General features: G+C 46.9%; 1 protein-coding gene across 12 annotated transcripts in view; it reads right to left on the bottom strand.

Moving 5' to 3' along the window:
• Window positions 1-23,327, bottom strand: part of TANC2 (tetratricopeptide repeat, ankyrin repeat and coiled-coil containing 2) — a 181,183-nt gene that overhangs the window by 156,416 nt on the left and 1,440 nt on the right. For 9 of the 12 annotated variants that reach the window (XM_085211218.1, XM_085211226.1, XM_085211229.1 and 6 more), the window contains exons 2-3: window positions 23,089-23,226; window positions 6,951-7,097 (exon numbers count right to left, since the gene is read on the bottom strand). The exons of 1 other annotated variant lie outside the window; for it this stretch is intronic. The gene's annotated coding sequence lies outside the window, so the exon portion shown is untranslated. The remainder of the gene's footprint in view (window positions 1-6,950; window positions 7,098-23,088; window positions 23,227-23,327) is intronic. 2 more of the 12 variants (XM_085211223.1, XM_085211220.1) reach the window with 2 other exon arrangements.

The raw sequence follows: 23,327 nt of genomic DNA, 5'->3' as shown, positions 1-23,327 counted from the left end.
AGGGTAAGTAAAAGCAGCTTCATTTCCTGCACACACCTGCTCAGGGGTGCGATGGGCAGACAATGCGGAACCAACTGCAAAGGGAAGCCTCAGAGATTCTGTTTAACAGCAAACACTCATTAGAGAAAGAATAATAGTGTATGGCAAATCGTAACTGCAAGTTTGGAAGAGAGGATGTATTTATGCAGATCATAATTCAGCAACAATGCCAAGCTCAACATTTTCCACTTGAGAGGCACTAAGGGTGCTTTAATGATTGCATGTGATCAAGATAACATCTTGAGTGAAATAATGCAGCTCTGGCACACCGGGGTACAGCAATCAGAGTGCAAACAGCACTCATGTAAAGAAAGAAAAGTCATTATTGCACCTTAGATTTGTTCACGTTACAGAGTTGGTGTGTTCTCTGCAGACAGAAGGTACCAGAATTTGTGTGCGCCCAAACAGAAGAGCAGCTTCTGGCTTTTCCTCACTCAGTCACACCACGACCACCTTAACTCTGTCCATAAGAGTTAATGACTGCTGATGACAATCAAGTGAATGTTCATTTATGGCAGGAGCAGCGTCACACAACTGCAGTTTTGCTACAGGCTATTTATGGGACACACTCTGTGGCCACCATACACTGAGAGCAGCTCCACTTCCAGTTTGTGTGTGTGTCCATTAGCTGGAACCTCCCACAACCCCCATCCTTTTGTATTTCTGACCCAGCATTCTGGAAAGCTGTTCAGCACAGACCAGTTTTTGCTGCGATGGTCTGTGTGCACAAACATGACATCAGTTGGCTGACCAATGAGAACAGCCAGAAAACTTTGAGAAGCTTTCTATTTTTTTAATCCTTTTCTACAGAGTTCAGACAAAGATTGCTGCTATAGGGGCTGCACACTCCAAAATTAGTCTTGTGATTCTAATTAGCCCAATCAGTTTAAGAAAACACTTCTGCTAATAAGTACTGCCCAGGAAAAAGAAGACCAATTATGGTGCTATTTTCTGCCTGTCCCACTTATTTCTATTCTCTTCTCCACTAAGAGGAGCGATTTGGTGTGCTAAAACAAAAGGAAAGGAGACAACAACCTTCATGCATGTCTAAGATCAACAGGAAAGGCAAGGAATTATTTGTTCTCCATCACTGACATGAACAGACAAGAGGTACCGGGAATAAAGCACGGCAACGATGATTCTGATTGGAAATTAGGAGTAATTTTTTAATGGCACGGATGGTTAAGCATTGAAATAGACTTTGTGTCAACACTGGGATATCCTATCCACAGAGACAGTAAGCGTTTGTCATAAAATAGGCCTGATTTGGGCACTCCAGTCATGGCTTGGATTCCTTGGGCAATTTGCAGCAGCCTGTAAGGGCAGATGCAACGTGTGGACAGAAGCAGTGCAGATACAAGTCCTGATTTCCAGATAAGTGCAATTTAAGCTTTTCAGGTAGGTAGAAAAGTATTAACTCTAGCCACTTCTCCCAGAAGACAACAAACCTTATCAGGAAAGCACTGAATTCAGAACACCACAAAGCTGATGCACAGAATTCTGCTGAGCAGGCACTCATAGGGCACTGCCACCCTTTGCAGCCCACACCTGCAGGACCTTCCGGGAAGCCAGACAGCACTCCTTCACCATCAGACCTGGGAAAAACACTGGTTCTAAAGCAGCAATCAATACTTTGCAAGCCAACAAAATAATAAGGCTATTTATTTAAAGCATAACTGTCGGCGGTTTGATAAATTGATCTCATGTGCTGTATTGTAAAGAGTACAGCTTTAGTCAAAGTCATTCTTAGGAAAGGAAAAAGCTTTGGTTCACTCTATCTATTTCTGTCAAATACACTGTAACTCAGTGGTGATGGAACAACCAGTATTTATCCAAACTGCTACAGGAGCCCCATACACTCCATTAACCCACCCCTGCATTAACAGAACAAGTCAGATTCTTCTCCAGCACATCGTGTCTCCCGTTCAACCTGCACAACCAATCAAGATGGATTTTTTTATTGCTCGCCTACCCCAAAATTGAGTGCTATATGAGAGCCTTGGTCTGAGTGGTTATTTTGTTAAGTGGGCACAGGTGAAGAGGAAGCAGCACAGTAACTCCTTCCAGATCTAACACAGTGAAACGCTTCCTCCTCTGTATCTCAGATTCTCCTACACCATATCAGCCCCACTGGTCCCAGCAGCCCTCGATGCGCGGAAGGCTGACACTCAGCAGTTGGTTAAGGTGGAGCTGATGCCTCAGCACTAGGAAGCACTCAGCTTTGCAAACTTCTGAGATCCCTCAGCTCCCACAGAGATGAATTACGATGGCAGAAACCACCACGTTTGGCAAAACGGCATCTCACAGCAGGAGGCATGGAAGTGCCTCCTGTCCAGTAGCGGCATCAAGTCAGACTGTCACAAAGAGTGAAGAGCGTGCCTCCAGCCCAGGGCAGACACAACAGCTGATGAATTTGTTTGCAATAATATTGGAAAAGCATTATTCCCATCCCCGGTCAGATATCCCCTGAATCTGAAATGCCATCCCAAGAGGGCATCATTATCGCAAACCGCAGCGATGCTCCAAATCCTTTTTTCATGACATTCCTAAACTGTTTGCTCTGCCTTGATTCATTTCAGGAAACTGATAAGGCAGCTGTAAAAATACACCGTGCAAAGCACGCTCATATTACAAACCAACTGCCAGAATCTGCACTTTTTTTTATCCCAAGGGAGTCAAGATTGTTGTTTATTCCATTTTCCAAAAGGCACATGAACTACAACGCAACCTTCTCTTAATGAACCCAACTGGTTTTGGGAAGTAGGTGTGTACTGACAGAACATTTTGGCTTGCAATGATCGGTAAAGCAGCCGCCTCTGAAACATGTGTGGGCTACACTCAAAGGATTTTCTTATTATGAAAGGGGGTGTGGGTCTCTCATTTCAGGAAAATGATCATAATTTTCTCTGTTCCTACTCAGTGTCTCCTGTAAGCGTTGCTGCCTTTCTCACGACAGCTTCCCAAGCGAGGTGACAGGTCAGAGGATCTGCCAGGCCTGGCACAGTCCTCACACCGCTTCCATGGGAACACTGGTGTCAGTCAGAAAGGGAAAAATAGGGGCTCAGCTTCTTATTAGTAACAATTAATGGCATTTTTTTCCTCAGCATTGTGTATCTTAAAGGCACAGAAATGCCCAAAACGTAGCTTGCTGAGCCTATTACTCCAGGTTTTATTGATACGTCCTTCCTGCAGACCTTCCCAACTGCTCTGTTATTCTCCTGAACCTTCTTTCTGACGCTGCTGTGAGCCGCTCCTGTGTGCCACCACTCTGGTGTTGTTTTACACCCTGGAGGTGGCTGCAGTTCAGCTATAGATCCCTCTGCTAGCAATATTAGCACTCTGTGGCAGCACAGGAATCCAGATCTTCAGGACTAATGACACTGTAGAGGTACTTGAGGTGAATTTACAAAGTGAAAAATGACGCTTTGATCTGCAGTTCCTTTTTAACACTTTCCTTACTTCAGTTGATCCCAGTTGCCATTGCAGCCCTTGCTTCTGTCTCGTATATTGGTCTTTTGCACTGACAGCTAACAGAAGCTCACACATAAAGTAATTTCTTCCTCCTATTCCAGAGGTGCTGCCTGCAGACTAGACCTACACTGAGAAACAAAGGTTGATAATGGACTTATATTTAACGAGGCAACTCGTTACAGATTGCATTACAGAGCTACAGATTGCTCCTGCTGCCACTGGATTCCCTCCATGCATGCTCATGGCAAAGGAGCCCAGCAATACCTCCAAGATATCCATGCAGGGAGGGGCAGCATGGCCTCTCTGCCACCGCCTGCAGGCCCCTCCACCACTTCAGCCAGAAGTTTAGGGGCTCTTCACTGGAAGAGATCTAAGCGAGGTGCTCTGCTGCTTCATCCCTATGAAGGACTCCCATTCCATTTGGGAACACTACCGCTTTCCCCAGCATCCCACCCCAGCTGCCTCTGAAACTACAAAGGCTATACCTGACCAGAAGCAATGGCAGGTGGCCACGTGGCTCGTGCCTCTCTGAGGCCTCCCTGGGCGTTTCTGCTCTCCAAGAGGGTGATATGACAAAACAAACCAGCTGTTCCCTGAGCGCTCCATGACAGGCTGGAGCCTGGAGAGTTCAGAGCAGCACTTGAACTCTACGACTCGTGCCTATAGCTTTGCCAAGCAATTTCTTCCATTATGAATCTTTGTTGTGTAACAACAGATACTTTGCAGTTTTTTTGTTTTTTTGTTTTTTTAAGGTAAGCCGTATTTGAGCCGAATCAAAAATAAGCAAGAGCTAAAATATCTGCAGTGCTGGGGCTATGCCAAACACCCACAGATCCTGTACCCTGCACTCAAGTCTTGTCAAGTAGCTCAGCACATCTTTGTTCTCATCATTTACTTTTATTTTATGCCTAACTGAGAATGTCCTGATTAACCAAGCAAAACACTGCAAGGAAAGCACAGGGAACGTTTGGTCAGCTTTGGGCGCTTCGTGCTGCTCCAACATCCACAGCTCTCATGCTGAGATATTTAGGCTTACGTACAATTGTACTTAGAGCTCCTAAATCTTTTTCCCCAAAGTCTTTTACAGAAGTAAACAGATAACTAAACAGAATGGTGGTAAGATCTGTTGGGGGTTATGGAACAACTAGTAGAGCTGGGAAAGGCAATGATAAACAACTCCTTCTGCTAAGACAACACAACCCAAGCTTTCCAATCTGCAGTCATTTACCACAGTCCTTGCAGCCCACGGACACCGAGGTGCTGCAGAAGGTAACAAAGCAAGTGCTGTCCTTTCACACAGACAAGGGTTATGTCACACAGCATCAGGCTGCATGTCAAAGTGCTCACCTCCGTACACAGATGAAGGAGCGCAGAGGAAAATTAACAACTTTGGTGACCCAACCAGAGAAACAAAGCACCCAGGACTGCTCCTCCCAGGTACCAACTGGATGTGGGAAGGGGGAGTAGCAGCCTTGATCATGCTGCTGGATTTTCTACCCTACAGCAGGTGGTACCCTGCATACAGAGGCTGTGCAGCAGTCTACAGACATGGCATTTTCCAAAGGAACGTTCTGAGGGAGCACCAGAAATTATGGGAAGTTGAAAAATCACCGTTCTAATCAGAGTGCGTGTAGTGAGCGAGGACATTTTGCTCAATGAAATAAGGACTTTGGGAATGGAAGCAAAAGAAAGTGTTTTGTATGTGATGAGGTGAAGTGAGATGAAGTGACTTATACGTATAAGAAATGAGTGATCCACCATCCGTTTGAGCACTGGCGATGCAAGCCGTTCTCTTAAATACAAAACAAAAAGAATATTTTTCTCTGCCATTTGCAGAATAAGACACTTCTCTTCACTAGCCTGCGTGTGAAGTGAGAATGAACAGCATTTCTTCATCTGAAGCCCAAGCAGACAAGAAACACCCCTAACGAGTTTGTTCTAGTCAGAATCAGGAAAGGCAGTAACAAAACAGCCTGTTTTTCCGGTACTTTCACTTTCCACACACCCTGAATTACACTCACTTTTATGGGAGATGGAGACCATTCACACCCTTTGCAAAATGAACAGCAGCAGCCGGGCAAGCAGTGTGGAGGGCAGGAGACCTGCCTGCTTTGTTACACAAGCACCTGCTTTCAGGATGCACCGCAGCAGAACCGTAAGCACCACAAGAGCTGGGGCAGCACTAAGGCTGGGGCTGGAGCCAGGGGAAAGAACCCAAAGGAAGGTTCAGCAAGAACATTCTGAACTGCCTTTGTCAGGGAAGCATCGAGTCCTCGCGTTACACCACAGCAGCAGGTGGGTGACAAGGACCCCCACGACCTGGTGATGAGTCTTTGCATCCAGAGCTCTGGGATTACACATCTCCATGGCAGTGCTGATGCTGTCCTATGGACAGTGTGTCTTTGCAGTACCCCTAGGCTGCCTGCCTTCAGACCATAATCTCCAGGAGAGGCAACTTCTGTTCTGAGTCCACGATTGACTTTTTAAATGTACCCCAGGCTGCATTAATAAACCTGCAAAAGAGTTTGAGCTGGGAGGCAAAGTAACCTTGTAGTCCATGTTTTGTAATGACAGCTTCAGGATTTGTGTCCTGAAAACATTTGGGTGCAGAAAATTAAAAGTTAAAGGTGAGAAACATTAACTTGAGGAGGAAAAACAAAACAAAACAAAAAACAATTACCAAAATCAAGCATTCCAAGTTTAAAATTACAGTACTCCTGGAAGGAAGAAGCCTGAAACAGCACTTAGGAATTCAGTTGTGAGCAGGAAGTAGAACAGTGCTACACAGCACGAGCTGTGATGTCAGCATAACCCAGCAGAGGATTTGTGCTTTGTCCCTTACATCTGGATAATAAATAGAGACCTGCTGTAAGTCGGTGAGATGATTTGATCAAGGCTGGATTATCAGAACAGAGGAGGTAAGCAAAGGTAAAATAAAAAGTAAAAATAAAAATAAACCCTCCAAGTTGCTCATCAGTCATTGGTTGAGGCAGCAGGACATGTTTGTGTTGTCAGAGGAGCAGTGAGACTGTGGCAGGAGGGACAGAGAGCCCAGACTGGATGCATGGGAGAGTGGAGCTTCCCTGAAAGGCTCCCAGGGCCGGCTTTGATGGAATTCAAAGTGTTTTCTCTTTAACTATTCATCCTGTGAGAGTAAGATAGAATTCCTTCACTCTGAGAAAAAGGGACGGCTTGAACTAGTGGGGAAAAGGGACTACAAGAAGTAATGGCTGGGCTATCAGGACTTCTGGAACAGTAAGTGCTGCGGCCCCAAGCAATGCAGAAAAAAACAAAGGTGTCTGAAAGTTAACAACTTAGATATATTTCTTGTATAGCAAAAAGATACACGTACAAGTTTGAATCTCAGCTTCCAAAGGTGTCCTTAACACCTGCCTGCAGTACTCCACTGGTTATGCAGTACTCCACTGGTTATCCCTTACCTTACACTTCACTGCAGATTGCTTCTGGAGCTGTATGTTAGCATTCGATGCACTCAGTGGGAGTGGCTGCTGAACATCTTCCAGGAGAGCCATTAAAGATCCTTCCTGGCTGCCTTCAAACCATGCTGCGAGCCCCAGCTAGGAAACCTGTGCATACAAACGTAAAGATACCTAAGCAAAGCCAAGAGGAACACATTCTTCCAATGCAGAGCCTGCGAGGAAGGACAGCACAACAGCTGAGGACACTGACATTGTTAATTCCAGCAATCCGTCTGATGTTCACCCATAGAAATTATATTTATGACACTCAAGAAGCTGTTAAAAAAAAAAAAATAGCAGAAAGCTCAGCACCAAGGAAACTATTTGCAAATGGCAGTGTTTGAGAATGATCTCATTTTAAAAGATTTAATGCAGCAAAACGTGTAACTGGAAATGAAAGGGGAAAAAAAGAGAAAGAGAAATGTCTTAAGACGAACGTTTGAGGAATATATCACAGGTTTTGCCAAGAATTATTCACATACATCTGCACAATCCCCCTCCAACTATTTTTACTTTTCTGTGGGCCAATACAGAGAGCTGCGTATTGTCAATCCTAAAAATAAGCGTTTGAGCTTTAAAAAGCATTTCTATCGCAGTATGGGAAAGAATGATAACGTTCAAATTAACCTTTCTCACGGGCTGTGCTGCCTCAGCCACGGTAGGCAGAGGGCAGAGCATAACCTCTTCCTCACCCTGCGACAGGAACAAGGAAACATGCCAGACAAAGGCTGGAGGACCACAAGCAGAGAAGGCAGTGCAGCCCATCCTGCTCTGGGATTTGCATCACGGAGAAGCTGCCCTGTGCCTTCCCAGAGCTCACACCATGTATGCCCGTGGTCCCTGTCAGCCTCCGAAGCCAAAGCTGAGACCCCAGCGCTGTTCCAACAAACAGTTGAGCTCCCTTGGCTTCAAAGGCCGTTTCACACCATAAATTCCAGAGTCATTGGAGAACCATCCGTCTGTTTCATCGTTGTGCTTGGTGCCTGTCAGTGCTACCTTCTCTGCATACCTATTAGTTGCTCTAATTCCTTAGGTCATTAGATTTCAGAACACTTCCTCTACAGCAGGTACGGCTACTCTACTGACCATCCTCTAAATAAGCTTCATAACAACTAAATAAAATAAGACATTTTTTTCCCCTCCGGGCAAATTGCAGACATTAGGGACATCTCCCTAGCCTTCTCAAACACACATTTACAGCTGCCCATAAAACCCTTGTGGCCATTGTCCTGGAGGAGGGGCAGAGATGACACAGGCTGAGGACAGGCACTAAGGCCAGTGTGGGTTCTGCTTTTTCTTTGCCACAAAATAATGCAAAAGAGTGCAGCCCACTCCTCATCCCTTCCTCCCAGCCATGCAAGCCACGTTCTAATCATTCTGCATCGACACAGAGCCTTCTGCATTCCCTTCCAGCACAGGAGAAGTCCGTCACCTAACAAATACCAGTGCTACAGTCCCAAATTCCCCTCATTTACAGCACTGGAGTACTATCAGTATTGATAAAACCGCTATGCGGTGGATGCCATGAAATCAGTCACTTGTTCAGCAAACACTACTACCAGCACAGCCTGTGCATGCTGTCCCTGCTGCCACTTCCCAAGGCTTCTTCAGCTCTCTGCAGTGTCACCCATAGGTGAAGGTGGAGCAGATGAGCGCTCAGGAGCTGGGGCTGGCCACCAACAGCAGCCAGAGCTCTAACAGCACTCCACAGCTGTTTGTAACACAAAGCATAATTTTAGCAGCAAACCTTTTTGTTTTCCTCTCTATTCAGAAAACAAATGCAAAACCTTCCGGGGAATACTTCAAACTGACTTTGCATGACCCTGAGCCATACATTAACTTCATCGGCAAAAAGAGGACCGCAAGCAAAAGTATCTGGAGCACAAAGCTGAGCAGATGAGCATTGCTGAGCTTTGGGGACAGCTGCTAAGGGTCAGAGCTGCCAATCTAAAGTAATTTTGGCCTTGCAGTGAACAATTTTATCCACGTGCAGTGAAGGTCCTCCCCTTCTCCCTGCTTCCAATGACCCTCCGGATGCTATTCTTGCTATGTAGTCATGACAAATGTGTTCAGTACTGTAAAAAAGCCAAAAGGTTCCTTACACCAATAATTGAGCCACGTCTCTGCAGCTCCACTGCCAACATCGCAGCTCCACTGCTGGGCCTTGTGACAGCACAGTGCAAACACACAACTGCAGGCAAACAAGCGAAACACACAATGAAAAGATAACAGCTGGAAAGCACGAGCCCAGCGCATTGTTCCCTCAGCTCTGTGCAATTAGCCAGCCGTGCTGGCTGCTTACAATTCCTGTACAGCAGTGTTGTACATGTTCTAGGCATTACCTTGGTGTAAACATCTGTGCAGCAAAGAAAACGGGGCCCACAGCGAGGATAGCTCAGGCAGAAGTGAGGCATAAAACAAAACGGGAGCCTCAGTTCCCTCTTTTCCTATGGCTTAAATCCTTGGCTTTGCAACTCTCATGCATTTTTCGACCATTCTAATGTCATTTCCTACAGCCTTTTCATTTGTTCTTTTGGGGAAATGGGAAAAGCAATTTTTCTTTCCTTTACGCTTCAGCACTGCTAGAAGAATAGAAGGAGTCCAAAAAAGCTTTGACAAAAGTATTTTTTTTCTCTTAGAAAAATAAGCTTTTCTTTCATTTCAGATGGACACGGAGAAAGATCGTTTGCAAACACGATCCAAGCACGCTCACTTTGCAGAGCGAGCTTTCCCTCCTGACCTACCCGTGCTCCACTACTGTTTCCCAAACTCTTCCATTTGGAAGGCAGTACAAATGTGTGGGAAACACTGTCAAGCTCTGGAACATCTTCCAAACGAAAATAACTTTCAGTTTTGGCAGTGACACTTTCAGTACTTACCAGGTGTTACGTGCTCAATGCATTATTCTAAACAGTGACAGCGTGACCCTGAGGCTGTTTTTAGGCTATTTAAAAGTGGGTTCAAAATCTCAGCTTGCTGCTCCAAAGAAGACTTCTGGAGCTCTTGGAGACCAACAGCCACATCTCCAGAACGGAGAAGAGAAGACTTTACCCCACAGGATCTTCTCAGCCTTCCAGAAACGCGGTCTCAGGTGAGCAGTGGGGTTGGAGAACACCTTAATGTACAGATACACAGATTGTATCTCTACATTATCTTAAAGATCTATGCTATGGCAAAAGACATAACAGCGTAGGCGTAGCTAACCACGCTTCTCTTCCCTTTATCAAACCCTAAGCGAAGAACCCGTGTGATTGTACGACAGATTACGCAGCAATAACACGGCCCTGCAACAGAAATGGAAACTCAGTGGGCAGCCCGTGCGCTTTTCTCCAAAACAAGCTGTGAATAACTGCGGAGGAAGCAGCCTCCTCAGACAGCGCCGAGTCAGAAAGCTTTCTGCTGTCCCTTGGTCCTGCACCCAGCAAGGGGCAACCACAGGTAGTGCTGCCTTACGTCTGAGAGGAAAAGCAATCCTCTGACAAAACAGCGGATGAGTATTTGTCCCGGTTCTGCTCTTTTCGTTATTTATCTCGAAATATAAACTTGGACGAGTATTTTTTTTTTCTATTAGAAAAATAAGCTTTGCTTTCATTTCGGATGGACGCGGAGAAAGATTGTTTCCCAGCCACTCGCTCCCCGTGTGCCTGGGCCTCCGATGCTGTGTTTCTCTTGCTCAAAACTCATTAAGTCGACGCTGTGCCCTGAAGGGATTCCCACAGAACCGGGGATGCTCTGCGGTGACACGCGGGGCGCGACCACCCAGTAAAGAGAGCAGGGAACACAAATGTAATTCATTCAAACGCACAAGTCTCACTGGGACGGTTTGTACCCCCTGTAACCCGCACTGCCTAGCACACTAACTTACAAGCAGACGGATTCAACCTAACAGCCTAATTTACATAGCAAATGAGGGCAGAATTTCAACAGCGCTCGCCTCTTGGCAAATGTGTGACACCGGCAAAGTAATATTTTAAAATCAATTTGTATTTTAAAGCTGTTTGCTGAACATCTCAAGACGTGGTTGCTGCTATTTGATGGGAATACGGCGGGGGATGGCAGGGCCTCCCTGTACTGTGTCCTCAGAGCACGAGCAGCCCAGCAAGGAGAGGAGCAGCCTGCTGTATACAGCGCCTTCTCACACCTTATTTCAGCTTTATTTCTTCACGTGCAGGAAGGGAAATAAATAAGCATTATAAGCTTCGCTCTGTGCTGCTGCCTCGCCCAGCTATGGCGGATGTTTACCGAAGGGATTAAACTAATCTTTGTCTTCTCCCTCTTATCTGGAGCCTCATATCCCTTTCCTAGACGGTAAGTAATATCATACAATAAAATATGCCACTTCGTGCGGTTATCGGTTTCCCACAAACATAAGGACGTTTTTTTTCCATCTGATCAATTTCAGACACTGCAGCCGTTTCACAGCACTGTATCACACCCGCCGTGAATCTTCAGCCTCACTGCGATCAAATATTTTACATCTAACTAATAAACTGAATGCAGACGTTAATTCCCTGCCACTCCGTGCTTTATTGTCTACAGATAAATTATACAGGCAGAATCCCTCCAGAAGCACAGAAAAGCGTTTGATTTTGATTTGATTTGAAGTTGGATTGACAGCAGTGGTCATTCGCAGGCAGTATCTGCTCATGCATTACAGACTACAGATAAATGGAAAATGGTTACCTTCGGAACTGCCACTTCCTCACCTGACATTTACTACAAAAGATTAAGAAGAACCATTCCTGCTGACAACAGAGGACTGAAATCACACAGAACAAGCAGGCTCAGCCCCACTCTGCTCCAGCCAAGGCTGCATACCCTCACTCCGTCTCAATGGGTATGGTCAGCTTGTTCCAAGGGAATAACATCCATCCTCTCAAAATAACCTGGATCACCTCTCACCTATCGCCAAATAGGTTGTGAAATTACCTCCCCTGACAAGGAGCACTCCAGTGGGGATTTACATTTGCAGACAACAGGACAAAAGATTGGAAGTGAAGCACACGGGGCACCTTTAGGTGCCATCTTCTGTTATCGCTGACATATGTGACTAGTCACAGCCAACTCAGCGTGGATCCAACGTTTGTCATTTCTACAAGGATTGAGTAATGCTAAATGTCACTGTGGGCTGGTGTGAGTGCTGTTTACAAGAACACTGGTACAAGATACGAAGGGCCACATTTACGGTTGGTACAGCAAGTGGAAACTACCCATTCCAAGACACTGGAGCAACGCTAAACTAAATCACTGGGAAACTGCCCTGCTGTGTTCAGATGAATTTTAATATATTGTCTAAAAAAAAAGATCCCAAACCAATAAAAACTGCGCAACCAAAAATGTTTGTATCCGTTTCTAGAAGCACACGTGCCAATTAACCCCAAGGTTTGGGACGTGCAAACGCTGCAGCCAAGTTTAGGAGGGGCCTTTAAGCATTCCAGCAAACGCTTTAGGCTCAGTTTGCATTTCTCCTTCTACCCCAATTAAAAGCAGTGACAGTGGCAGAGCCAGCAGAGCAGGAGGGATGAACACAGTGCCAAACGCAGCGTCCCACAGACCAACAACATCCCAAAGTCCAATTGCAGCTCCGTGTGCTTCTCCACACTGCCTTCTGAAACACAGAAAGTCACCAGAGACAAGGGGTTACAAGCTCTCTGCAGCACCAAATACAACCTATCACTCCTCACCATGTATTTCCTCATTTAGAGGATGGAAAGAACTGCCACCATATAGGTCATTAACTCCTTGACTGGAACACCATGTGCTCAATGACCCAACGAGATGCTGACGCACGTCCCCTTGGGGTGTTCATTATCCTGTGCACTCCCTGGTTGCAGGAAAAAACATTAGGAATGCGTTATTCCCATAGGGAAGGAGGCTGTAAGCAGCAGGTAATGAACTTCCCAGTGCTGTTTGGAGCCAACCCAACACAAGGTGCCAGCAGACTGCAGCTCCAAGGATAACACGCCACACTTGCTCCTCCCTTCCAGCCGCCCAGCTGGGAAGATCCATAAGAAAGAGGTAAATTTGCATTATTCAAAACTGGGAGATCAGTGTGCTCACAGTGATCTCAGCTCAGCCGCACACAGCTCCAAGCAGGGCGCTGCACTGCACACCTGTGGGCTCCCAGGGGATCCCCACCGTCGGGCTGTGGCTCTGACCCCAGCAGAGCTGTGACCACCCAAAATTCTCAGAGCTAACTTGAAACTTGGGCCTCGTTCTGCCAGCGTGTGTGGGAGGGGTTGTGTGTCTGAAGGCATCCCTTGCAAAGCCAAATCCCCCCTCCTTTGAATGGGAAGACTGAAAAATGCACCCCTTCTTGGCAGTGCAGATGATGTCCTTGTATATCTTTGAGGTCAGCAGGGGGGACCTGACAGGGAACCTCAGGAAGGATGAGATTCAAATACAAACACAGCCCAACTTTATGCTTCCATTTCACCATGCAGCTCTTAATGATCTCCTAAGCTTTATGAACCCACGTCCTCCTCCACCAGGCAGCTCATTATCAGCAGCCCTCGGATGGACAGGGAAGATCAAACCTTGTAAGGACCCCGTGTCAGAGCAGAGATTGGAAGAATTCTCCAGCAGATCCCAGCACCTGCACCCCAAGGGGCTCCAACTGACGACTGATCAGTTGTAAACCTGGGAGGCCGAGGACGTGTCTCCTTTCACACTGGGCACATGGCATCACTTCAATTACTCTTCAGCATCACATGTTGAATAGAGCACTCTGATTCTTTTTTTTTTTTTTTTTTTAGATAAATGGACCGTTGTCTTCTCCTTCCTGTGAATGTCCCTGCATTGAACATTCAAGAGAGAGAAAGCAGAGTGGAGGGAAAAAAAGCCCCACAAAGGCAAGAACAGTAAGCATATTCCACAACAATTATTTTCACACCAAAAAGACAGAAGTGGATGGAAGGAACATATGACCAGAACCACGGGCACTATTACAAAGCACCGGCTGCCTCTCCTAGCTACCAGAGCATAGGATGGGGTTGCTTAGTAACCCAGCCTGCCTGCTCCCTGCTCGGAAATCAGCCATAAAAGGAACTCCCTTGCTATTGCAGCGTTGCCACGGCAACATGCAGAAGTGATGGATCCCGAGTTAGAGGCACACCTTAAGCAAGAATATGTTTCCTCTCATTTTAAATATTTTCCACCCCATAAACACATGGAGTCTGCGATTCTATCTAGCTCCTGGCAAGGCTAACTTTTGTTGTTTGCGTTCGTTTAAGACTTTGCATGTGTAGCAAAGCAATTTGCAAGGAAGAAAAGATAACATTCATCCAGCAATGAAGTAAAACATACAGTAGATGCGAACACGCATTCCTGCAATGCACTGACACACAGAGGGAGGAGGGTGTTGTGCAGACACAAGCTGCAGTGAGGCCGTGGGACAGCAGCACTGTGCAGCCTCACTGTGCAGCTGCAGGGAAACGTGAGGCCTGCCCAACCTCAGTGACTGCAGAAGGAGCCCAGACTCCTGGGAGCCACGTGGGGACCTGCAGCATGCAGGGCAAGGCACAGCCGTGTGCCATTCTGTGCTGCTGACAGACACAGGGGGTGCAGCTTGGATGAGATGGCCATGCTTGGGACACCCACCATAACTGCTGAGGGAACAGGCAAGGCTCAGATGAGATGCCCATGTTCAGGACACCCAGCTGAACCCAGCAGGTCCCACTTTGTGTCACCCCGCGGTGCACCGCTGTTCTGCGCCGTCTGGCATGGAGGGCTGAAGAGCTGTCAAGTCCTAATGATCAACCTGGCTGAGGAGCAAGTTCTCTCGGGCCATGAGGGAAGGGAAAGCTGTTGGTTCCTAGAAGAAAATTTGCCCCTGAAGCCAGCGGGTTACGTAGGTTTGCAGGATGCCAGCTGTAGCCCAACATGCACTTCCAGCAGCTCTGCCCACCACCTCTGCATGGCAGTGATGCTGCTGAGGCAGACACACACCGGGACTGGACCATGCTTCCCACAACCAGGCAGCAGCAGCCCACAGCAACAAGGCCACATTCATCCCCCCATCCTCAAGCAAACACCACGAGCACACGGCGAGGACACACACAGAGTTCCCTTTCTGCTGGAGTAACACGCCAACGGTGGGCAACTGGCAAGGAGGGGAGCAGCAGAAGCGAAGCTCTTTTCTTCCCAAAAATGTCTAAAACGGCCTCACAAACCAAAATTATACAATAATTATCCTCTCCCTTGAGCTGAACACAAAAAGGTTATTCACTACAAAGCCCTAGCAACCATCTTACCCTTAAAGAAAAGGAAAGCAGACTGCCAAAGCAGTAATGAAATGACACACAACTGTTAATTTCACGTCTGTTTCTCAGAAGTCTGTAATAATAACCAGTAATTCCTTACAAAGCATCCATTCTTGTTCCCTAATTCCCACCTAGGGATATTAAAAGGCTTAACCGTTCCCTAGCTGTATCTTGCAGGAGATAATGTCCACTTTATTCCTAAAATAAAAACACATCACTCTTTTTTAAGGAAAATCACCAACTTCATAGACAATCTATAAACGTCCTCCAGTGACTCCAAAAGGATCAGCAGGACTAGTAATGATGTCTGGGCACACAAATTAGTTTCTCTGGTGACTCAACATGGCTTGAGTTCGATGGCCTCAGCACAGCGCTTCGGAAGGTCACCTTCTGTACTTGGAACCGTTCTGAACAGAAATGAATGAGAATTGCCCCAAAGCAGACAAAGCGGTTTTGTTCTGCACTTAGCTGAAAATGCAGAATTTTCATCATCACCACTCACATCTTTTCAGAGGACACCAAGCAGATTACCGAGCGGAGATCTGGAAACGACAGCAAAGGCAGGATCAGGAATAGCTCCTCTAATTGCACTGCAACATCATGCCACCACAGAACGAAAACAAATTCTGTTCCAGAAGCAGAAATCTCTGCACAGCTCCTGCTATCAGCCCACTGGGAGGAGAATTGCCTCAGAACACGGATCCTGCGGGTTGGTTCAGGCTTGACATCCACAGGCCTGCGAATCCAACCCAGCTGCCAGCTGCTTTTGTTTACGTGGGAATAAAGCAAGCTACAAAGCTGCTCGAGGCGTCAAACAAACAAGTGCATCCACATATGGTACCTGCTGGACAAAGCCAGATGTGGGCACACAAACATGGCACTGTCTGACCAGGCAGACCCTTCTCTGCAGCTGTGAGCATGCATGCACACAATGCATCCTGCGCCCTAAACATGCTGCAACTCCCAACTGCAAACGCTGCTTCTTTAGCACAAAGCAATGGCAGAGATCTCTGTCTTCAGCTCTGCACATCCTCATGGGACTGGGTTAGAACAGTGCCTGCAAAGCTCAGCTCCTACCTGAATTCCCCATGCAAGGCATCAGCAGTGCATTACAGCCCTGACCTCAGATGCAGCAAACCAACCTGTTGCCTCAGCAGTTACTCTGACCCACACTGCTGGGCAAAGTGTCAGACAGCGAGCCAGCCTTGCGCCCCAGTGCCAACACTGGGCTGTATGTGTCAAAGCTGAACCTGCACACAATACCAGAAACACTTCTCATTACTGCATGCTGTCTAATAAGGAGCTCAATGAGTGTTTTGTCGAGCACTGAGTGACCTGGATCTGTTCAGCCTTAAGAAAAGAAGACTGAGAGAGGATCTGATAAATGCTTATCGATATCTTAAGTGTGGGAAACAAAGGCACTTGGCCAACCTCTTTTCAGCTGTCTGTGGGGGCAGAACAAGGGGAAATGGCCACAAACTGGAGCATAGGAAGTTCTGCATCAATATGCAGAAGAACTTCTTCATGGTGAGGGTGATGGAGCGCTGGGATGGGCTGCCCAGGGAGGTGGTGGGGTCTCCTTCTCTGGAGATATTCCAGACCTGTCTGGATGCTGACGTGTGCAGCCTGCTGCAGGGAGCCTGCTTTAGGGGGGGTTGGACTCGATGATCTCTGGAGGTCCTTTCCGACCTCTGCAATTGCATGTAATAAAATTAATTTCATTCTGCCCATGATATATCTGGTTTGATTCTTGAAGTGGGAAAATTCAGACGTGTAAGTTGTTGAGATGGAAGCCAGAATTGAAGAGATTCCCTTTAAACCAATTAGGCACTTGTTTTGCTTATATAGAACCCTTCAGAAGAATGGTCTGAAGGCACATTACCAGGCAAAAACAACTCGATACAATCCCAGGAGGGCTGCTGCCACTGACAGTGCGTTAAGATTCCATTTGTACGGCAGAAGGATTCCTAAATCAGCGCCCATTTTTTAACCATTTTTTGCTTTATATCCCAAAGTTAAGACCCCGGCCACAGGAAGCTGATATTTCTTTGAGAGCTCGTTGACACGACATGCCTGTTGGCAGCAGCCCAGCATGCTTCCAGGACAGTAACACCGCTCCCGTGCTGCAGGCAGGCTTCTCCATTATCCTATCTCTGCATTTCAGGAAGAGATGGCAGTGGAAAGGAAGTCGGTTTAACCTCTGTTTGCATTGTGCACACACCGGTTCAACGCAGGTCTGCGTGCGCTTACGTAAGGTGGCAGACAGATGAGGCTCAGCACTGAGGCCCACACGAAGCTGTGCGTAAAATATCTGCACAGAGGACTCAAAAACCAAGCGGGGCTCTGAAGCAGCGCCTCAGGAAATGCAGCTCTCTGCTGACTTGTGCCAGCAAGCCCTGGACGTTCCATTATTTATACGCAGCTTCAGACGAGCAGAGCAGTGTGCACTAGGTGAAAATGTGCTGCACAAATAAGAGTCAGACCAAAAAGGTGCATCTGACAAACCCAAAGGAGCACACAAATCCATACAAAACATATGCAGGAGGATGTATGGCATTCTGAATAGGAATGTGGCTAGAAATGCACTCATTTTTAAGAATCATTTCTAGAAAACATCATGAACTCTGCTACTCTAAGCACGGGGAAAGGCTCAGAACAAAGGAAGATGCACACAGACAGCAGCAATGTGTGTGTGGGTATGGGGAGGACTGGGAACTTGGGAAGCTGAAGGAGGTCTGATGGCACACAGGGACACAGCACTCAGTGGCACCTCAAGGAAGCTGCAGAGGATCAAAAATCTGATGGTAAAGCAACACAAAATACACACCACAGCACATGCCCAGGGGGAGCGGACCCTGGCATGGCTGGTGGATGCTCTGCTTTCAGTTCTGAACTACAGACGGACCCAGTAGTGACTCTAGAGTTTAAAGCTGTGCCTTGAAGTGGTACTTGAGAACAAAAGCAGTAGCACAGACCTTTAATTTATGCATCATACAGGACTTGTGTCCCATATTTGTGTTCTCCCTGTGGTTTTGTCTCCCTTCTGCTTAGCTTTCCTAAGGAAGCGTTTGCATTTGGTTCAAGATACAATTTAGCCTTGGCCATCATATTCTTCACTACTTAAAGACATTTCTCAATACTGAACTTGCACTGAGGAGAAGATCCTTAACAGATACAGTGCAACAAGTAGATTTATTCTGCGACAGGCTGTGTTTCCATGTTCTAAATAAAAGCCTGTGTGCTGTTCAGACAGACCTGATTAATGGAAGCCCGATGTACAAACATGACTCACTTGGTACACTCACCAGCCTGATGGTGTCCCTCCCCCAGAACGAGTGGGAGACTCGCACAACTGATGACCATACCCAAAGTTCTGCTCGTTCCAGCAATGACCCCATTGCAGACGAAGGCCCTGGTCCTGCTGCCTGAAGGTGCTAACCTGGCATCTCTGCTCTGGACAACACCTTTGTTACACCACGATCCTCCAGCAGCTTGCTTCTGTGCTAAGCATGGAGATTGAAGAAAACCCAGTCTAGCAATAGCAGTGCCTACAGAAGGACAAAGGCACGGTACAGCTGCAGAGCATGCTCTGTGTACAGTGCTCATGTTTATACAACAGTGTGTGTACTTAAGGGGTGAACAGCAGGATGTGTGAAGCTGTTTAACTCTCCAGTCCCTTGCTCGTGTCGCCTGGTGTTATGTGCACAGCAGTCCTAAGGGCTCCACAATACTTCTGCCCACTGATTCCAAGCACTGAAACCATGTGCTGGACTGGAGGGAATACAAAAGGATGGGCAGTTTTTAGCAGGAGAAGGAAGAAATGACAAGCAGAGCTCAGAGGGCAGGCAGCAATAGGACCTGTGGCTGCAGCACCCACCGGTCAGGAGCAACACCTCCCACCTTTTGCCACCGAATCCTCTCAGAACAGCAGCAGGGACGCTGCTTTCCACAGACAGCTGTGAGGTGACTGATACCATCCCTCCCCAAAAAAAGCCTCCAAGCTTGTGTTAAGTTTCCACCAAAACATTTACCATCTAACTTGGGAAATATCCGTATATATGGTTCGGAGCCATTCCTCTCCCCCAGGAAAATGTGCCAATTCCTATGTTACAACGTGTCTCCCGTGGAATTACTGCTACTGCATCTACTTCTTAGAAACAGAAGTAATGAGGTGTAAAGCTAGAAGAGGTAGAGGAAGCCAAGAAGCAGCCCTCCTCCTCCTCCTCCTCCTCCTCTGTTCTACAGAGGGAGCTGCTCCTGACATTTCGATGGGAGTGATGCTCAGCAAGCCAGAAAGGGAATGTGCCAGATCAGAGGAAGGGAGAACCTGCTGCATGCTTTCACCTTCATTCACCAGGTTGCCAAAACAGCATTAACTGATCAGGTAGATGTCAAAGCTCATTCAAGGAGCAGCAATTCAGAATTCCCTTCCAGCTCTCAAGGAAGGTGACCAGCATCACAGGACACAAAGAACGGGGCACAGAAAACCCTCTGTGTGTGCAGGGCTCCTTGCATCAAACTGGCAGCCTGTGATCTCAACTTCAGTTTTATCACTGTCTATCCATCACCTTTGGTTGCTTTCAGGTATGCTGTTAAACAGTGCTATCTTTGGGACCGTAGGGGAATTCATCCTATTTCTGGGAAAGCTCAGCCACTGATTATCAAAAGAAGGGGAAGCAGAGGAACGAAAACCAAGGGGCTCAGTCAGCTCAGCAGCACCCATTTTCTCACATCCACAGCAAAACCAGACGTCCCCCCACCCACCAATGAGCAACTTGTGCACATTTACACATATAGAAACACGTACTGGTACATCTATGAGACCAGTGACTGCTGTGGCCCCTCTGCTCGTGAAAACATTGCATACAAAGTGTTCAGTCAGCCAGAAAACACAGTGGGAATCCCTTTTAGAGGCCTTTAAACACGACATGTAAAACACTCCTCAATGCTCCTGGTAGCTGCTGGGGTTTGGCACGTCTGAAAACACTGATGGTGAGCGTGGGGATGCAAATCAACGTACTGCTTGGAGCTGGAGAACACAACGCACATCCCTCCTGTTAACGAAGTTACTGCTGAGCTTTTGGTAATTGACCAAAACCAGAACGTGACCGATTCACCCATGTCACCAAAGGACACAAACCCTGAACATCCTATTCATTGCTTTGAGAGTATATTTTCTCCACGCGCTGACTGACGCACCATTAAAATTCCTGAGGCCATACCAAAAAGAAGTTCTGCCAAAAGCTGCCCATTAACAAGCAATTAATAAACAAGCTTTAAAGCACGAGGTTGCTCATGCCATCCCACAGAAAATATTCCTTGTCTGCTATTTCTCACCAGAGACATTTTCTGACAGAACATTCTATCTCTGCCAGGGATTGCAAAGCAGAAGGCTGCAGTTCGCCAGAAGAATGAAATTTTCACTTGCTCACTCTCCAAACACTCGGATTGATTAAACTTTAATCTTAAAGGCTGCTTGCTGGCCCCGTGGACAAGAGATGCAGTAACAGAAATGACACCATGAGCAGCACAGTGCCATGCAGCAACCGGAACGGGGTAACAAACCCACTCAGACCTACATCAGGAATCTGCAATCTGTAACAAGAGGCCTTTGGAAAAAGAGAAGGTTCACTTTGGCCTTGCACCACCAACACCTCAACGCTCTCCTGCCATATCCGCCAGGCTACAAGGTCCTGACTCCTGCAGCAGCATCCCTCTGTGTCAACGATTCTCCTCACGGCCTTTGAAGAAATGCTGCTTCAGAACTGACCCCTGTGAGGACAAGGGAGGCTGTCAGCAGCAGACACAGTCCTGCCTTCCACTTTCCCAGTTATAATAGCTGCTTACAGAGGGCTGACCAGAGATATTCTTTCTCTAACCAGAGGGCAGACTGAAGGTCTGTGCTGGATTCCTCATCTGCTGCAGGGTTTGCACAAATGTGGGCTGTGGGGTGCTTGGGGCCGACCCATCTTTACAAAGCAGACATTAACCTGCGTAGCAAACCCAAGCACAAAGGCTAAGACAGAAAACCCCATCAAAAGGGGACAAATGCAGCTCCACATTCCTCAGAGGACAAAGGATTGTTGTGGTTTCTGAAGTAAAATATAGTTTACAACAGAACAGCACCAAATTATGTGCTTTGCCTGGCAAAAATAGTTGCAGACCGGAGGCAATTACTAGCTCATATCTAGGAGCCCAAGAACGTTGGAGCTCCTCCAGCTCTATGTACACTGACATGTACATATTATAAATGCATTTCCTTCAATTCTAAACACTGCGCCTTGCATTATCATCATTACTTAGGTTTTAAAGTCAACCTACTGATTCTTTGCTTTCCTCTCTTCTGAATCCTAAGTGCACTGCAATGGAAGTCCCAATAAGTAGTCTTGCCTCAGCTAGCAGAATCTGATTGTAAAACGTCTTACGACAAAGTGCTGCTGCTCAATTTTGCATTCATTCTCATCGTTTCTGAATTCACTCATATTTGCATTTCAGATTTCATGCAAGAGGATCCATCTTTAGAACACAGCAAACGAGTCCCAATCCTCTAAGAATAAAATCAATTCCCAGAGGGTGGGAACAAAAAGGGAAAAAGAAACCGTATCTGTACATGGAGGTCTCACTCTGAAAAGATTACCCCCCCGGGCAGTGTTGAGGTCTGCAAAAAGTGTGATGTTCTGTCTTTCTCAACAGCACTGCTCACAATTTTGCTCAAGCTCCTGTCGTGGGCACAGCATAATTTAGGAAAGAGAAAACTGAGGACTTCAGAACCGATCTGAATTGGAATGGAAGCCTTCGGTGAGCCAGGTGAAGTTTGCTGCTATTCTGGGAGATGTCAGCCTGCTTTGCTGACGCTTTACAACCAGAAGCTGCAGCTGTTTGAGAGGTGCTGCTGTTTGCCAACAAGGCTGTGGGTCTCACAACCGCCGTCCCAGCAGGACACGTTCCATGCACGTCAATCCACAGGGACTGATCGGGCTGGGACCTTCCCATTTCTACAGCCCTCGGCCAGATTTTGCACTTTTCATTCCCAAAATAACCTGCACAAAAGAAGAAACGCAGCCTCTGAGAATCATTTGATACCCCTTGCTCAGGGGCACGCTGGAAATACGTCGCCACACAAGAATTCTAAAGGCATCCCAGGGAAGCAAAGGTTCCCTCCCAGGGCATATTCCTGATTACATGCACTGCAGGACAGGCATTTTTATCCCTGATTTGTGTGTGTTCTACACCCGAGATTCTCTTCCTGACGCTAAACTCTAATGAATCACACGCACAAAAAGAAAGAAAAAGTTATAAAGCAGAACACAGAGTGACATGTAAATCCAGACATTCATGGGTGGGATAAAGCAAGCTGGAACAGCAACCTCAGGCATGCTGTTTATATAAGGAAAACGCAGCTTTCAATCACGTGGGTAACACCAGTTGGCTTTCATCTGTTAGCTCTCAGTCTTTGTCATCTGCCCAGCACAACTGCTGCATTAGCAGGAAAGTCAGCAGAGAGAAATCACTCCTGAAGCAATGCAGACAGCAAGGGGAAGGTGAGGCCAACAGGGAAGAAAGCAAAATACCTGAAGATTCAATTAAACAAAGCGAAGTAACATTAAAAGGCCATTTCTGTAGTGATGGATCTGAGTCTGCCAGCACTTCAGTCATTCCTAAAGCCAGCCTGATTTCAGTGGGAAAAGAAGTGCAGGGCCCTTTGTCAGTGCCATAGGACACTAAGACATTATTCATATGCACACCCTGAGCAGATGTTGCTCCCAGAACCCTGCTGCCCATGCACTATAGATTATGGGCCAGATTTACAACAGTATTTGGGGACTTAAGCATATTACCTCACGTCACGTGGCATCTGCAGAACGGCCAAGCAAGGTTACACCTCCCACTTAGGCTACATTCCAATAGCTGGTGGAGATTCTCCTCAAGTTGTGTCTTTAGCTTCTTCTGGGCAACGACTGCTTTACTTTCATACACTTTAGGAGTCCATGTGCACCAAAACAAGGATCACAGTGAGAGAAACAGCCATGACTGCACTGACAGACATCCATGTCCCTCTCAAACCTGACACTCTCAG

The sequence above is a fragment of the Meleagris gallopavo genome, chromosome 29, assembly GCF_905368555.1.
Source record: "Meleagris gallopavo chromosome 29, MGAL_WU_HG_1.1, whole genome shotgun sequence".
In the NCBI taxonomy this organism is placed as follows: domain Eukaryota; kingdom Metazoa; phylum Chordata; class Aves; order Galliformes; family Phasianidae; genus Meleagris; species Meleagris gallopavo.
The sequence above is the reverse complement of the archived record's forward strand: the minus strand, read 5'-3'. Positions and strand labels throughout refer to the sequence as shown.